The 12,732-nt window shown below is 47.8% G+C and overlaps 1 pseudogene; it reads left to right on the top strand.

Annotated features, from left to right (window-relative positions):
• The first annotated feature begins 524 nt into the window (after nt 1-524).
• On the top strand, nt 525-1,514 carry LOC144825606 (28S ribosomal RNA; annotated as a pseudogene).
• The last annotated feature ends 11,218 nt before the right edge of the window (nt 1,515-12,732 follow it).

The raw sequence follows: 12,732 nt of genomic DNA, 5'->3' as shown, positions 1-12,732 counted from the left end.
TCCGTTTAGGCCCCTTACCGATAGATGGGGTGATGTGGCCCGTTTTGGAAGGGTATACCCCGCACCAAAATTATCTCACTGCTACGATCGCAGAGCTACGCGTATTGCAAACTTCTTAATACGAGTACATTGAGCTGATATTCAGTTCATGTCGCGCAGCTTCTAGGTGGGACCACCTGGCGTTGCTGCACAACCACCTGCACCTGGTGGTGCGGTCATCAGTCCATTAATGATTAATTCTGTGATGGGCAAGCATCCACAAAATAAGTATAAGCTTCCTTATTGGCTTGCTGAAATGTTTTTCCAAATACTAAGCCTGTGGAGAAACACAGGATTCTGACCATGAGTTTACCTAAAGACCTTTTTCCTGAATTAGCTGATTGTAACACTTGGGGTAGAGTGTTTGCAGCGGTATATTCAATGTGGTTTGGCACCCCCTCGATAACCGTTCTCCCTTTAGTGATAAAACGTGTTCAGGATGAACATGGGGCCGAATTCAACATTGTTTGCGATATGATCCTTGCTAATGTTAAGGGTGATGCTGTGCGCTTACAACTATGAAGAGACATGAGAGGTGTAGGATAAGTGGGAGGCCCTCTGGCAGCCGGTGAAATACCACTACTCTTATCGTTTTTTCACTTACCCGGTGGGGCGGGGGCAAGCCACGTGGGGCTCTCTCTTCCGGCGACCCGCTCCGGGGACAGTGGTAGGTGGAGAGTTTAACTGAGGTGGTACACCTGTCAAACGATAACGCAGGTGTCCTAAGGCGAGCTCAGGGAGGACAGAACCCTCGCGAAGCAGAAGGGCAAAAGCTCGCTTGATCTCGATTTTCAGTATGAATACAGACCGTGAAAGCGGGGCCTCGCGATCCTTCTGACTTTTTGGGTTTCAAGCATGAGGTGTCAGAAAAGTTACAACAGGGATAACTGGCTTGTGGCGTCCAAGTGTTTATGGCGATGTCGATTTTTGATCCTTCAAAGTCTGCTCTTCCTATCATTGTGAAGCAGAATTCACCAAGCGTTGGATTGTTCATCTACTAATAGGGAACCTGAGCTGGGTTTAGACCATCACGAGACAGGTTAGTTTTACCCTACTGATGATGTGTTGTTGTAATAGTAATTCTGCTCAGTACGAGAGGAACCGCAGTTTCAGACATTTGGTGTATGTGCTTGGCTGAGGAGCCAATGGGGCAAAGCTACCATCTGTGAGATTATGACTGAACGCCTCTAAGTCAGAATCCCCCCTAAACCGCAATGATACCGCAGTGCCATGGAGCCTCAGTTGGCCTGGGATAGCCAGCCTCTCTCAGGGGGCCGGTGCATAGAGCCGCTCGTTTGGGGACCGGAGCGCGGACGGAAGGGGGCCGCCTCCATCGCACTTAGTGCACCGCATGTTCGTGGGGCACCCGGTGCTAAATCATTCACAGATGACCTGATTCTGGGTCAGAGTTTCGTAAGAAGCAGAGCAGCTACCTCGCTGTGATCTATTGAAAGTCATCCTCTGGGCCAAGCTTTTGTCTCTCCGTGTGTGGGCGCCCATTGGATGCCCTCCTCTACCACACCCAGGGGTGGGTCCCTCTGCCGCTGGGCCGGCGGAAGGGACACAGAGGGGGTAATGCGGGCCTGCGGGAGTCTGACTCTACCACGTGCCCTACGGCAAGGGGGCCTCCCCCTCCTGTCCCTGCACCACCGGGGTATGGGAATGGGGTCCACCATCCCTTGTAGGTCGGCAGGGTGACTAGATGACCTGGGCCAGCCGGGCCTCCTTTTCCCACTGATCCCAGGCAAGTCAAGCTGAGAAGAGAGCAGCAGCAGCCCCGGGGAAGGTGCACCCCGAGCAGCTGTCTCAGAGTGCCTGGCCACCCTCGCTGGACTGCAAGGACGACTGGGTACGGCACCCTCCCAGGCCATCTGGGTGCTGGGTCGTCCCGGGTCATCTGGTCGCCTGGCTGCGTGACCAAATAGTCCTGCGGGCCGGGCAACCAGATGGCCCTGCGGGCCGGCGGCCAAGCTATCTCCAACTTTTGTCCTTCTCTGAAGTTCTGTAAGCCCCCACTACTTGGGGGCTTAATAGTCAGGAAAAATGGGCTCCCTGGGCAGGCCATCAGGGAGAGGATATGGCCTGGGCTTAACCCTCCTTGGTTCCGGCCAAGGGTCTGGGAGCTGGGGACAGGGGACAGGGGTCCACAGGGTCCTGGGGAGGCTCTCCTTGGCCTGGCTAGGGTTCGGAAGCTGGGACCAGGCCCGGGGCTTGAGCTCCATCCGGCAGGCCCCGGGGTGCGTGAGCACCCCATCCTGCAAGCCATCAGAGGGTCCGGTCGCTGGGGACGGGGTCCACCGGGTCCCAGGGAGTCTCTTCCCGGCCTGGCTAGGGTTCAGAAGCTGGGACCGGGCCCGGGGCTTGAGCTCTGTCCGGCGTGCCCCGGGCGCTGGAGTTCGGGGTCCACCGGGTCCCAGGGAGGCTCTCCCCGGCCTGGCTAGGGTTTGAAAGCTGGGACCGGGCCCGGGGCTTGAGCTCCGTCCGGCGGGCCTGGGGTGCGTGAGCCCCCTGTCCTGCAAGCCATCAGAGGGTCCGGGCGCTGGGGACAGGGGTCCACCGGGTCCTGGGGAGGTTCTCCCTGGCCTGGCTAGGGTTTGGAAGCTGGGACAGGGCCCGGGGCTTGAGCTCCGTCCGACGGGCCCCGTGGTGCATGAGCCCCCCTTCCTGCTAGCCATCAAATGGTCTGGGTGCTGGGGACGGGGTTCACCAGGGCCCTGGGAGGCTCTCCCCGGCCTGGCTATGGTTCAAAAGCTGGGATCGTGCCCGGGGCTTGAGCTCCATCCGGCAGGCCCCGGGCTGCGTGAGCCCCAATCCTGCAAGCCAGTGGAGGGTCCGAGCGCTGGTGACGGTGATCCGCCAGGGCCTGGGGATACTCTCCCCAGCCTGGATAGGGTTTGGAAGCTGGGACAGGGCCCGGGGCTCCTGCTGCATCCCAGTGTCCCAGGCTGCGGGAGCCCCCCGTCCTGGAAGCCAGCCGAGGGTCCGGGCGCTGGTGACGGGGGTCCACCGGGGCCCAGGGAGGCTCTACCCAGCCTGGCTAGGGTTTGGAAGCTGGGACTGGGCCCAGGGCTCGTGCTGCGTCCTGTGGGTCCCGGGGTGCGGGAGCACCCCATCCTGCCAGCCAGCCGAGGGTCCGGGCGCTGGGGATGGGGGCCCACTGGGGCCTGGGGAGGCTCTCCCCGACCTGGCTGCTTTCAGAAGCAGGGACTGGGCTGGGGAGCAGGGGTGGCTGGTTTTATCCACTATGCTGGCAGAGTGGAGTTTTCCGCCCACCCCTAATTCATAACTTTAATAATAATAATAATAATAAACTGAGTTTATAAAGCGACTGGTTACACTAGGCTAGTGTGTCCCCGCGCTATGGTACAGGCCTATCCAAACCCCACATTGTCAGCATTTCACCCCATCCCCACAACCTTGCCCCGGCCTACCCCCTGGTAAACAAGTACGTTTTCAGCTCTTTGCGTAAAGCCAGCTCTGAGGTTTCCAACCAAAGCCTCAAAGGTAGTCTATTCCATTGTTGTGCTGCCGGAAAGCAAAAGGAATGCTCCCCCATTCTCGCTCTTCTGATCTTAGGGACCTTAACCTGTCCCGCCCCACTAGATCTTAGTTGCCGGGTCGTGTTGTAAGGAGTTAGCAGGTTTTGAAGATAACGGGGCCCTTCCCCCAGCGTAATCCAATGACTAGCACATTGGGCTTTAAACAGCACCCGTTCCTTAACCGGCAGCCAATGTAGCGTCTCCAGAGCCTTCATAGAAGGAGTTCTCTTAGGCAGCATCAACACCAGGCGAGCCGCAGCATTCTGTATACGCTATATCCTCTGGATACACCTAATATTTGCTCCCAGACAAAAGGCGTTACCATAGTCCAGCCTCGATGTAACCAAGGCATGGACCAAGGACTTCCTGGCTGTAGTAGGTAATAGGTCCAGAGTCTTCCTGAGACCCCGCAGAATGCCAAAGCAAGTGCCTGCAACTCGTCTTGTGTGGTACTCGAATGAGATCCTAGAGTCAAGCCCTACCCCCAAATTCCTGACTTGTTCACTAGGTATGGGTAGAGGGCCCTGCGTCTGAGGCCACCAGGCCGAAGTCCACACCGACGGCGCCTTCCCGACAATCAGCACCTCGTTTTCTTACCGTTTAATTTGAGGCAGTTATGTTCTTGTAGACAAGTGGTGAAATTACTGGCTGCCCTCTCATCTGGTTGTGTCAAGGCCACGACCAGCTGAGTGTCGTCTGCATACAACACAACTTCCACCCCAAATTTTTCGCTAATCTCCGCTACTGGCGCTACATAAAGATTAATAAAAAGGGCTGAGACTGGATCCTTGTGGCACCCCCTCTTTCAGGCTAATGGCTTTTGACCTATGTGGTCCCTGTGCCACCTGAAAGCTACGATCTTGAAGAAAGAATTCCAGCCATTCCCATGCCTTACCAGCCACTCCTCCCCTCGATGCGCTACAGTGTCAAATGCGGCACCTAAATTGAGTAGAATTGGTTCTGCCGTCTGACCCTCATCCACATATCTCTGTAAGGTGTCAGTGGAGAAGAGCAAAGCTGACTCCGTCGAATGGAATGCGCCGAAGTCAGATTGAGTGGGATCGAGCAGCTTGTGGGTGTCAATATGGGCTGTCAGTTGCTTGTTAACAACATTCTCTGCGATCTTAGCAAAGTAGGGTAGAAGCGAGATGGGGAACAAGTTGTCTAATTCCTCCATGCTAACATTCAGCTTTTTTTAAAAAGGGAGCACGACTGCCTCATTCCATGTTTTCGGCACCTTTTCTGAGGTAAAAGATAGCTCTTACAGGTGTCTAATATATGGCTCTAAGGTCTCAATACTACCTCTCAGTGCTTTGGGTGGTGCAGGGTCTTTGGGAGAGCCAGATTTGATATTGATAGCTATCTTGCTTAAAGTGTCCCAAGAAGGGACACTGAAAGTCACTAGACATTATGCCCAGTTTATGCTACTGGGAACTCATCCGCCACATACCCTTCTCTGGCTGCAACAGGGAAGGTGGAATAAATCCTCTCCACCTTATTTGCAAGGAACTCTGCCAGCCGGTTACAGGCTTCCACTGATCATGTCACGGGTGCCACTATACTAGATAAGGAGGATATTTCTTTATAAACCGTGAATAACTCCTTGACTGAACTGTCCGCCCTCTCAATCCTCTCTCTGTAATAGGATGACCGGTTCTTTCTGATTAGGGCATGATATCCCTTGAGACTGGCTTTATATTCGTTCTTATGTATTGTCAGAAAGCCTCTTCTTCAGCGTCTCTCAAGGCGCTTACATGTCGTCTTTGCCTCCCTCAGCTCGACCCCAAACCATGGGGCAGATTTCATCTGTCGCACTGGCCCTTTACTAGATCAGGGTGCAGTGTTATCAAGCACCTCCAAAATGCGCCTGTGTAGGCCTCACAGCCCATCCAAAGGTACCCGGGTACCAGGGCCCTATTAAAATTCTCAGAGGAAAAGCCTGCCCATCTCCTTTGCCTCTCCTTATTTCCCACCTTCACCGGCGTTTTAGCTACCAGCACCTTTACCTTAAAGGAGATCAAAAAATGGTCATACCATATAACAGATGCCGGGGGTTCAATTTCTAGAGTCTCCCAGTTCGCAAAAATTGGGTCAAGTAGATGCCCCAAATGGTGAGTAGGGAGCTTTGATTTTAACAGCATCTGTAGAGCTGCTAACTCATGGCGAATCTCTTGGGCCCGTGCATTGGAGGCATCATCCAGATGAAGAGTCAAGTCCCCCAGCAAAAGTAGCTTCTGATACCTGATGGCTGGCTGCATTAAAATTTCAATAAGACTCGCCGCCAATCAAGTAGGAGTTCCTGGGGGCCTGTAAACTAAAAATCCCTTTATAACATAGTTATTAGATACTGAGACAGAAAAACAACCTGCTTCACTGTCCACTATGTCGACTACTGTAGAGTGCACTGTATGTTGTGTTTATGAATTATAGCGATCCGCCACCCCACCCCGAGTGGCGGTCTACCCTACAGATTCCATAGCCACGGGGGAGCGCCTCTATATTTTCCGGGGTCGACTCCTCGTCAAGCCACGTTTCTGTGAGGAAGAGTACGTCCCCCTGACCATCCTCCAGGTGGTCATATATTTCAGCTCTGTGCTTCCTCGGAGATCTACAGTTGATCAGGGAAAAACTCAGAGACTGCCCAAAGTCCCTGGTTTTCAACTGGAGACTTACAGTAAAGAGGCAGTGCCTACATCTCTTGTTAATATTCTCAAGATTCATGCTGTGTTTACAGTTTTCCCCTAACATAGTGCATAGAGCAGGTAACTGCTGGCGATCATATTGCCTCCTCACCTCAAAACCGCCAGGGGTTCTAGCCCCAGGCCCCGGACTGCCGGGACGGGCGCAGATGGGCTTGCCTTTGGCACACCTTCGGCAGGCCGGCTGCACACCCGCTGCGCGAGTCCACTGCGCAGTCGCTGGGGCATGTGTACTTTATGACGAATCACTCAGAGAGCGAGGGTCTTTAGGGGCACGTCCTGTCCCCAAGGGTAATATGTAGAAACAATGTGGACATGCCCACTATGTGTATGTATATATTCTGATATTTTCAGTCACTTGTAATAGTGGCCTGGGAGTTGAACCCAATGGGTGTTGTTAAAAGACCCCTCACACACCAACCTGGTTGGTGTCATGCTTCATCATCGGGGTCCCAACCAGGTAGCCGAGTGCCGCCTGGTTGTGGTTCGACGCCTGACTACAGCGGAGCGGGTGTCGTGCATCAGTGTGATGTGAGTGCAGGTGAGCTAAAATTACAAACGTGGTTTCAGTGTCCTGAATAGTGTCTACACATTACCCCAGTTCCCTAAATCTGGGGCAGGAGCCTGGATTCTCCAATTGAGTGGGTACTCTTTCCATGGACATTATTGACCGTGTAAGTCATTGAGTAGTCAGGACTCCATGCAGAGCTTCAATTCTAACTTCAACTAGGCCTTTGAGCTCATGAAAGATTTCTTCATACTTTCAGTCTTGAAAGAAGGTTTTCATTTCTACTTTTAAACTATTTTTAAATTCCATCAGCATTTGGGAGTTGAGTTAACTTAATGTTTTTCAAGAATGGTCAAAAGCAGAACAGATAGTGATTCGTCAAATATATTTTCTGTATATTAGGCCAGGAAAAATCCAGATCAGAACTAAGGATCTATTCGAAATGAGTATTAATGTTTATAGGAATAAGTGTCATTAAACTGGTGAAATCAATACATCTTTAACAAGTCTATTTACATAGTTAGGGGTTGTGAGTCTTCCTGTGCCAACACTGTCAGCTTTCCAACCAACTGCATATAATGTGTTGGTCTGCCTCATGACGTGCTCCAGATAAAAGCAAAAGTTGCCACTTAATTTAATTATTGATATTGTACAGCCGCGTCGGTAGGGGAGTACCTGCCGGGGCGGTGATGTGGGGAGGGGGAGGGGCAGGGTGGGGGTTAGTAATGTATGGATAATGGAGGTTTGCAGGTAAGTAAACATTTAAATATATCAAACGAATTTCGTTGCGAGCACTGCATTGCATTTGGGGCTGCAGTGCGCGCAATAAAATTTGTTTGATTTATTTAAATGTTTACTTACCTGCAAACCTCCATTATCCATACATTACTAACCCCCACCCTGCCCCTCCCCCTCCCCACGTCACCGACCCGGCCGGTACTCCCCTACCGACCGCGGCTGATATTGTATCCTGTAAACTAATTATTTTATTAGAAACATGTCTGTCTCCTTCTCATGCTTAACTAACAGATGTTGAAAATTGCTGCTCCTAAGCTTCCAGGCAACTGTCCTTTAAACTTCTCTGTCTTGGGTGTATCAGTGATAGATAAAATATCACTATAACGAACAGGTAGAGAAAGAATGAGGGGGTAATAGAGAAATACGTTTCTCTCCATTATAGGTATTTTACAGTAAAGAAGAATTTATCCATGGAAAGTGGGATAAGAATGGAAAACAGGTTTTTCCCTCATTATCTAAAGTCAGATGTGATTTTACCATTCGGTACAATGAGTGAAGTGAAACGTAAAGTCTTCATAACGAGGAGTAGGACGTCAGTACTAATTCTTCCTTTTTTTTATTATACATTTTTTATTGAGCAGAGCATCAGGGACATTCATAAAACAACCTTTACAGGAGCTTGAAGATAAAACCCCTTTAAATATAACATACAAAATTTCCAAATCCAAATGTCGAGGAATGCTTAATGAGCCAAAAATACATGATAACAATTGATAGACAAGAATCCGACGATCAATAGCAATGGTACAGTGATTAAAAAAGAAAAATTTAAAAAAAAGAAAAAAATCGCTACCAAGGTCTGGCCTGCAGCATTCCCCCTCCTAGTTGAGTTCGTATCCCCCCATCTCCCAAGTAGCAATCTTTGAAAATAGAAAATATTGTAACGTTCTAAAGTGCTGAGGTACTAAAGTGCAATAGTTGGCCTGACATCTAAACCGTCCTCAACTTCAAGAATAGCTATATATTTCCAGGTTGCAGTAAACTTTTTTGTTGCCCCCATCCGCTTTGCATAAGCTTCTTCGAATATCCGTGTATGCTTCATCTTATTTAACCATCTCTCATATGAAAGTACTTCGGCCGACCTCCAATTTTGGAGAAATAAGGAACAAGGAACTAAGAAACAAGCCACGAGAGAAGAAATCGCTAAAAAAGTCTCCTCTGATCTTGACAGATTTGTCCCCACCCTCGTTATACTGAAGAGGGCAGCCACCGCCGTTGGGTCCAGTGTCTTCTGAAATGCCCGACTTTTGGCCCCAAAATTCCTGCCCCAAAATACCCCTAATTTTGGATATGTAAAAAAAGTATGTAGACATCCCCCTTCCTCATCTTCCCAACAGTGAAAACATCTATTCTCTACCTCTGGATGTTTTTTATTAGGAGCTTTGGGAGGGAAGTATGCCATCCATCCATTTAAAATTATTTTAAATTTGGTGGCTCTTAACACCTTACTACCTAACAGGGCTATGGCCGGCCACTCCTGGCTAGAAAAGGTACATTGAGTCTCGCGGATTGTTTTCTCCAGAAATTTCTCAACCAACGGAGGCTCAATTTGGGTACGCAACAACCAATACCAGTTGCCCACCCCTCTAACATTTCCTTTAAATAGAGCGCAAACCAGATTAGTAGGAGCACTGCCAGACAAAAAAATTATATCTATTTAAAAAATATGCAATTTGTAAATAATCAAAAACCTGGTTTACTTCTAACACCGCATCTATCCAATACCTCTTGCCAGGTAATCACTCTTCTCTGCGTTAAAAAACACCCTTGTTCATCCAGACCACCCTCCTTCCCAATATTAAGATGACTAGAGTGAATTTGAAGGCACAAACTTTTGCACTCGCTTAATTTCAAAAAGTGAAACCCCGTGAAGCCAATTTGCTTAAAAAAGAACTGTGATCTACTAGACAATTCCAGGAGAGTTCTGTATCTAGTCTTTTTGGGGAGTTTTTAGGTTTTGAGAAAAGTCGGGATCTGCGAGCCACCTTCTTGTACCATTCTATCTAGAAAATTGTCTAATGACCCTTTGGGAGACAATAAACATGTTAATAAATCCAGAAACGCAGATTCATAATATGTTTGAATATGCGGTAGGGCTGACCCACCTTGATTAATATCAAGTTGTAGCACCGAGAGTTTAACTCTAGGAGCCTTCTTGCTCCATATGAACGACCTTAACATGGATTCAAGCTCTTTAAAATAACTGATGTTGATTTTAATTGGCATAATATTAAACAAGAAAATTAATTGGGGAAGTATGGGCATCTTTAAAGGTTAATGGCAGACATGACCAGTTATCTAACAGATTCTTAAGTTTTTTCGCGCGTCGCCTCGTGGTTCAATTTATAAAGCTGTCCATATTGGTTTGTAATAAAGATCCCCAAATACCGTATTACATCTGACTTGAGGGCTTGTTGTTTCAAATTTGCCGGGAGGAAATGCGTATCGGTGTTCAAAATAAAAGTTTTATTTTGATTAATTTTGTAACCCCCAATTCATTAAAAATGACTAAATTCGGTTAAAACACGATTCAAATTCTAGCCTTCGGGGCTAAGATATAAAATAATGTTGTCGCAAACAACTTTAGTTAAGCCATGCCCTGGATCGGTGCATTAATTGCTGGATTTCCCCGAATTTTAATAGCCAGAGGTTCAATAAAAAAATTTAATAATACAGGCGACAACGGACACCCTTGTCTGGTTCTGTAGTTTACCTTTTCAGACCCAACTGGGCTAGCAGTAATCACCAACTGAGCCTGGGCCCCCTGATGGATGTTCCTAAGCATGGTTCTGACTGAAGATGGAATACCATACCTGACTAATCCATAAAACAGGGCATCCCAGTTTACCAGGTCGAACGCCTTTTTGGAGTCGACCACCATAATACAAGCAGGGGTCTTATTAACGCTGAAAAAATCAAGCGCCAGAATCAAAAACCCAGTGTTGGAAGACATCAACCTAACGGCAACTAACCCCGACTGGTCTCTATGGATCACTTCCTGGGCTAGAGGTGTAAAGCGCTGCGCCCAAATCTTCATCAAAATCTTATAATCAGCGGTAAGAAGACTGATTGGTCTTTATGAGTTAACATCCTTGGGGTTCTTACACTTTTTAACAAAACTAATGACAATTGCTCTTTTAAAAGCAGCGGGAACAGCACCTCCAGCTCTTATGTGGTTAAAAAGCTTAGTTAGAAAAGGGATCAACTCTTTAGCAAAGACTTTATAAAATTCTATGGGCTGCCAATCGTCCCCGCAGGCCTCTGCTCCCGCAATTGAATTTAGAACTGCCAAAATCTCTACAGCTGATATCTCTCTTTGAACCTGGTCTACAAGGGTATTTGATAGCCTCTGGAGGTCTACCCCTTCAAAGTAGTTATGTATCGCATCCTGGATAAACATGTATTTCTGGAAATGGACCGCAAATATAGACCTAGACATTCCAAAATGCTCCAGGATACCCATCTGGCAGAGGGCAAACAAGCCTTCCATAATGATCAAATGTTACCTCACGCCAATACACTTGAAGGACGATGTATGGTGGCCCAGGCATATGTTGATGTGGATGTGACAAACCATACAAATGTATGTGGTGACCATGCAGTCTTGGGTAAGATGTTTGGACATGAATCACCCAGAAAATCAATATTATTAAAGGCACCCACCTACCACTTGCCCTCTTGAGGATTTTCCTGGGGGGGCGGAGTAGATTATGAAGGGCTGTTTCCACTCTCGACACCTGTTGAAAGGTCAGTGTCCCAGTCAATACTTGCAGCTTGATTGACAGTAGCCCACGAGTGGAAGGCTTTTGACTACCCAATACTAGAATTATGGCGGAGTAACATCTGGAGTCTCTATGACGTGGACAGATTAACAGAAATTTGGCAAGATAAGCTAGTTCGATTTGAAAGAATGTGGACTCCTTTCCTTACTTACCACAAGAGACTAGGTCAATGGGCCTACCTCCTACTCCCTTGCTGCTGCTGTCCATTGTGGAAATAGACATAAGCTCTACTGACTATATCATTTGGGGGGAGTTCATGAAGTTGAGGAGAAGAATGGGTTAGATAAAGGCGTGGGGCGAGTTAATGGAGCTATGGAGAAGAATAATTTAGAAAAATGTGAAAAGGTTTTCCTTTTTTTCTCTTTGCTGAAGACATTTGTACTAAGTGCTTCTCTCAGCATTGATTGGGAGCTGAGGTTTCATTCATTACTGCTTGAAGTAGGTTTTTAAGTTCATTTGCCAACCTAATATGCTGCTTGTGTAGCCTCTGACTCTGCTGGTGTTGATTTAAAATGTTAAAATAAAGTGTTAAAAAAACAATTATTATTTTAACAGCACAAAAAGTGATGCAACATTTCATTCAGTTGGTTTTCCCTCGCCTTCTACATTACAGACCAAGACGAGCTGTATGAAACAGGACCATACACTGGCTAGGATTAGTCTTAGACTTTTGGGGTGAGTTGTCACAGGGCCTTACAATGTTAAACCTTCTAGGGTCCCCTAGCTGGTATCATGTGTCTGTGAGCAATTCTAGATTCATCCTTGGTAGCTTTGGCTTACCTCAGCGAAAATACAAGTACAGAATGTTAGCAGCACTAAACAACATTAAAGTAAAGAAATCAATTATGTAAAATTCCTTAAAGACCACTAACATCACAAACATCTGTTCAGGGGATCAGGAACGTGTGAAAGAAAAGTTCCACTAACATAAATGGTCTGCAACAGAGTGTTAGCCAAAGCTTGCACTCTAGGTGAGTCATGCACAAAAGCAAAAAAAAATTGTAAGCAACCAGCTCAGCATGAAACCGTTTGGGGAACGTGGGTCTAGAGCAGAGTCAGTTAACGTTTGGGCTGGTACCCACTTCTTTCTCTGAAATGGAGCAACACTCTCCTTCACCACTTCATGCAAAGGAATCTTCAATCTTCTCATTTGTGCACATTCTTGGAACTTTCAAAAAAGAGGTGGCTCCAAAGTGACCATCTTCTACTTCAGAGCCTTTAACAATATTACTCTATTCAGGACCCACCCATGCAGAGTACCAGGTACTCTCCAGCCAATTCTTGTTCAATTTTTCCAGGGGTCGGAACAGCCAAGCATCCCAGAGCAAAACATGCATTTCCTTTTCTTTAGTCCAGGAGGAAAATCA

This window comes from Lissotriton helveticus, chromosome 3_1 (assembly GCF_964261635.1).
Source record: "Lissotriton helveticus chromosome 3_1, aLisHel1.1, whole genome shotgun sequence".
In the NCBI taxonomy this organism is placed as follows: domain Eukaryota; kingdom Metazoa; phylum Chordata; class Amphibia; order Caudata; family Salamandridae; genus Lissotriton; species Lissotriton helveticus.
The sequence above is the reverse complement of the archived record's forward strand: the minus strand, read 5'-3'. Positions and strand labels throughout refer to the sequence as shown.